The sequence below is a fragment of the Macadamia integrifolia genome, unplaced genomic scaffold (genome assembly GCF_013358625.1).
Source record: "Macadamia integrifolia cultivar HAES 741 unplaced genomic scaffold, SCU_Mint_v3 scaffold807, whole genome shotgun sequence".
NCBI lineage: Eukaryota > Viridiplantae > Streptophyta > Magnoliopsida > Proteales > Proteaceae > Macadamia > Macadamia integrifolia.
In genome coordinates, this window is record NW_024870541.1 from 251,500 (window position 1) to 257,126 (window position 5,627).

Here is a 5,627-nt window from a genome sequence, read left to right on the forward strand (position 1 = left end):
TTTTAAATTGGTTAATTGTGTTTTTACAAAGGAAAATATATCTCATTAATGATAAATTACATGATGACAAAAACATATTGAATCAAGCACAAAAGGTCTTATGGATTAAACATACGAGATCTCAAAGATAAACAATCAATGAAGTTTCAACTGAGGAATTGGAACAATTCTTTTTAGAACCTAATACCATTTTGTGGCTTTTGAGCATGATCCTCATTTTTCTGGATGTGTATAATTCTCTTCCTTTTATCTTTTTCCTAATCTGGCCTAGCAACCCCCTGGTCTTATTTCTTAAGCAATTAGCTTTTGTTACTATGACTAAACATTTGCCCTTTCCATCACTGACAATGATAATGTAATGTTTTGTGTCATTGGGTCTCCATTTTGTGGATTTCGGGTCAAAACCCAAGGGCTCCCTCCCCTTCAATCCCCTCTTCTAATGCTTTGGCTCTGAAACGCAGTGCGTGAAACCTCATTGCTCGATCATTTCCTCCCCCCTTCTTTCTTCCTGCTCTGCTCTTTCTTCGATCCTTTCTCTTCTTCTTTCTTCCTCATTTATCCCTCTTAGTTCGTCTCCCATCAGCGGCTGCAAATGGGCTCTGAGACGTGGTTAGTGAAACCCTCATCGCTTTTCTTCCTGCTCTGAAACGCAACTGCAAATCGTCTCTGAAACCCTCATTTACGATTTCCTTCTTTCCATGAACTGATTGTATGAGACACAAAGAAGAAAGAGAAAGAAAACCATGTTCAGACTCTCCAATAGCCTACACAAGCCCAAACAGAACAGCCCATAATTTTTTTTTCCTCAAAGAAAAATAAATTGGGGGAGCAGTGAATGGAAAAGCAAAAACAGAAGTTCTCACATCGGGTGCCTGAGGAACGAGATTCAGGTTAGGGCGAATACACCAAATTGGACCATTTGGCTTTCGATTCTGCAGGAGGGTATCAACCCCGGTGCGTAGAGAACTCCATTAGCGTTGCTCGGAGGAAGGGCTTAGTAGAGGAGAAGATACCATTGACATAGATGAAATTTCGTATAGTAGAAGGTATGTTTCCTTGTTGCAAGCTGGAGATGAGGTATCTAAGGATGCCGCCATGCGAGATCTCTGAGAGTTGCCCAGAGAGAGAGAGAGAGAGAGACGCCCTTACGCCGTTGACAGTGGAGAACAAAGTAAGCCAGGTGATGGCAGAGAGAGGGTTTGAAAGGGAGCAACGATTTTGACCCGAAATCCATAAACCGGGAGACCCAAATCCTCTCTTTCATTGGTCGCCGTTGGATCGGTTTCAACCACGTGTCAGCAGTCTAAGCCGTTTCCGCCGGTCTCCGCCACAGATCGTCTCCACAGACGATTTTTTCCCCAATTGGAACCATCTCTGTTACAAAACGAACACATTAACACCTTCAAGTGAAAACTCTTTACTAACCCCGAACTCCCGATTCCTTCGTCCGTCCTTCTTTCCTTTTCAGTCCAAATCCTATACCTCGTCTCAGATTCTCGATCTGCCGGTCCCTTCCTCTTCTCCGTCTCCGACTGTGATTGCAGCGGCCCTAGTCGAGGAGGAATCGACTCCGACAGCATTGCAACGGCTCCTTCATCTTCTCAACGTCTCCGGTACAGGTGAGTCTCTTCCCAATCCCTGATATCTTAAGTCTGTTCTATTTGGTTGCTCAATTGGAAGCCCAATATGTCATTATTGATCATTGCGATCCGTTGCACTTGTTTTAATTTAGAACAATAGATCAATGAATCCTCCAAGTATTTCAAGATCCATTGATGAGATAACAAGAACGGCTGTTTCCTAGAGTTGCTGTCTCCTTTTTTTTCTGGTGCAATCATATCGAGGGATCATAGGTCAAATTGTTGTATCCTTCATTTCCCCTTCTCAGCATTTGTCCTCTTTGTTCCATGAACCTCAATTCGCCTTCTAGCGCAGCAATTTTGGGGCTTTGTTTCTTCTGAAGTGAAGGGCTCTTACAATGCATAGAGACCATGGAGACATGGCTATCATAATTTGTTTTACTTTGAACCTGCTTTTAAAATTCAGTGTTTTGTTTTCCTGTTTGAGGAGCCACAGGAAGCCAATTGGATAGGTTTCAAGTCATTCATTTTCTACAATATCATATCAAATTGCTGTTCTTTAAGCTATGAGTTACCCATATTTGCAAGGGGACTTAAAAGGCCTAATGGCTGAATTTATCATTATCTATCAGGAACACAATAAAGTGTTAAGACTCTTTTAGTGACCTAAAACAGATAAGTTGCTTAGTGATACTCTTTAGTGACCTAAAACAGAGAAGTTGTTTTATTCAATAAAGTGGCTTACTTGATTTACCATCTTGTGGATTGGTTTCTTTGTAAGTAGAGGTTGTTTTGGAGTATCTTTCTATCTGATGGAATTACTTGGAAGGTTTCTATGTCAGTTTGAGTTCGGATCCATAAAACATATTGGGCTGCCATTACCAGGAATACATGATGTGCTTCTTCTCTATAGCTAAGTTTATAGTTATAAACGTGTTATTTGTATAGGCATTATTTTATACCGTTTTTGATTTGTGGCATTTGATTGAAACAAATAGGTTAATCAATTCTGTATTGCGTGGATACAAGAGAACAATTACATTGATACTTGATCATATAGTGCATAAGTATTCAGATATTATATTCAGTTGTGAGGCTTTTTTTCTGATAAAATCATTGTCTACATGCTATTACTCTATTTAATTAATAGGTGAAGGTGATGTACATGCTTATTGCATTTTGTGTATATATGCCCGAATATTGCTCCTGGATTTTTTCAGGGAAACCGTATAAAACACGTACCATATTAATTCCATACACACTTTTTTGCACCAGATTTTTATAAACTATTATTACAATCTAGTCCATTTAATGCCCGTACATATCTGTATTTTTTACGCACCCAAACTTACTATGGTTACAACACAGTATAACATTGGTAAGTGACATAATTTGATACAATTCTCAGCCCACACTTGAACAACACACACTGAGCCACTCATTACACGGACTATTTTATATGTCCCATGGAATGACTATCTAGTTCACAATTCTAAGGAAATAAAACTGGGATGGGATTATAGAATTAAAAAAAAAAATGTCACTCAAGATTTTCCTTTTGTTCTTTTGTTTAAGTTGGAAGATGTTTTACCCAAAAAAAAAAGAAAAAAATAGTAGGAAGATGTTTTCTACCAAAAGATAAAACAAATAAATTTATAATGTCCCCTTAAAAGTATTGTCACACACTAGAAAAAGCCAAAAAAGTTTTGATGACCTTTAAAACAAATTCTTGAGCTAGCTTGTGATGTGTTCCTTTAAATGCTGAACCTTAGAATTTAATGCACAAGAAGATGCAGCCCTACATTGGAGATGGTAGGGTTAGTGTATAATGGTCAATGTTTTTTTAGGGTAATGTAGAGCTAGGTCACAAAGGACTTAATCCCATTCACACCCAATCGGATTAACAAGCTACCATAGAACATCCTTCTTTGAATTCTGATTTAATCGTCAGTAATTGGGCAGCAACTGATCAAAGCAGCTGATAGAGTACTCCATCTTAGGACTTTCAGTAACAGTAGTCTTCCTTCGATTGATGTTGAATATGCAGCAGAATTTCAGGAACAACTCTCTCACAGGAACCAATTGTAAGAAATAAAGGAAAATAGGAAATATAAAGAAGGAAGAATAAGGGATTGGGAAGGGGATAGGTTTGACTCTCTCAGTTTAGGATCACTCACCCAGGACATCTCACCAAACTGCATCACACAGCCACTAGTCGAAACCAGCATAACATCTTTTTTTATTTTTTTCAATTCAAATCGTGGGCTGTAGATCAGCCTTGTCCTTTATTTATAGAATTGATCATCAATTACATCCTAATTGACTGAACTAAAACCTTCCTATTACAAATCCAAATAAAAATAAAACTCCCTAATGCAAAACCAGGGTTCTTAAAAAAAACCTGCTTGGTTCGCTTAATGGCCCACCCAAATAAGAGTCCTCAATATTCAAAAATGCAGTGGCAGTATTGTAAATAAACAGAAGTAATAAAGAGGGTGGCGGAATTGTAAATAACCAGATTAGTAATGAAGTACTTGAAAGATGGGACTTAAAGGGGATTAATAGTTATTTGGTGGGGGTAACTTAGGAAGTTAAATAGTAGTAGGGGATATGGGAGAATTAATGACAAATAGAAGGGTATAATAGGAAATTGGAATAAAAGCCAGAAAAATAAGCAACTCACAACTCTTCTTCAACCTTGTGTCAGAACCATGAACCAGGCAGAGACCGTGAGACTCAAGGAAGAAGAAAACTCTTGTAAGAACTCAGATCGATCTGAAATTTGGGAAGGAGGGTCACAACTCACATCCCTACTAAAACCATTACATAGCCTCTTTAGAAAACAAACAACCCAGAAGTTCCAGAGGTCTGAAACTGAGCTCTACGGTGGGGTTCTGATGCAGATATGGCTACCCTTTCTTGGTTGGAGCAGCATGCCCGGCTTTGGAAGCCAAGAGCCAAGAAGAACCGGTCCAGCCCAGGGTTTTGGTCCAACAAGGGTTGGAAATAAAATTAGTAGTTTACTTAGTATTTTATTTCATGCTTTTAGTTTCCAAATTTGAACGTAGGAGTAGGATTTATTTCCTTGCTTTGGCCTCCTTTTTATAGTTGTTTCCTAATTTAGGCTAGTTTCCATTCCAGTTAAGTTTCTAATTTCATGTTCCTATTTTCCTATATATTGGTTGTAATCGACTGAAGATTTAGAGAGCAATTTGATTATTGAATGAATGTGTGAGTGTGATCCTCTTTTTCCCCATCTCTACTCTGATTTCCCCTCCCTTAAGGGTTCTCTATCAGGTTCTGTTCAGACCTGCAACTGGAGTTCTATCCTTTTATGAGAGGGATTTCTGGAACCAGGGTTTGAGGGTTTGGATCTCTTAGGGATGAGCAACCTTTGCCCAAAATCTCAGCTCCAGCAGGTCACAGGTGAAAGAGATCAATCCCTTGTTTGGGGCTACAGCTATTGCCCAGAAACAGAGAAAGAGAACAGAGAAAACAAAGAAGAAGAAGAAGGAAGAGGGAAATTTGAAGAAAGAGAAGAAAAGAAGAGAGGATCAAAGTGTGGGGAAGGGATATGCAAGCATCATAGAAGCCACCGTCTCAATCATTCAATCATTCAATTCTTTTATTCAAAACTGAAACTCCATAATCATTACAGCAATTTAAAGAAGAAGTACTCACATAAAATTGGAAAGCAAGTAAAGATGGAATTAATTTAAAATGGAAATTAACTAATTGCAAAGGAAATCCTACGTATTTGTTTCTAAAGCAAAGAAAATCAAATATACTAATTTGCTTTCCTAAATATCAACTACCAACCTTGGCCAGACCAGAATGCCGGTTTGGGTTGGTTGTGTCTTGGCTTAGGCCTCCATAGTGGGTCAGTCCGGCCCAGGCAAGCCAAGGCATCTGCATCACTCCCATTCTTATTGGAATTTAGCCTATTACCTATATAAGAAAATATGAAAGAAATAAATTTAAATAAGTAAATAAGATAACCAAATCGATTCCTTGCGAAGGAAGGATCCAACAGTTGCTAATTAGCCT

General features: G+C 38.5%; 1 long non-coding RNA gene across 1 annotated transcript; it reads left to right on the forward strand.

Moving 5' to 3' along the window:
- The first annotated feature begins 253 nt into the window (after window positions 1-253).
- LOC122070009 lies at window positions 254-4,973 on the forward strand. The gene is made up of 3 exons (XR_006137629.1): window positions 254-1,619; window positions 1,733-4,471; window positions 4,878-4,973. It is a non-coding gene; the product is annotated as an uncharacterized LOC122070009 (long non-coding RNA).
- The last annotated feature ends 654 nt before the right edge of the window (window positions 4,974-5,627 follow it).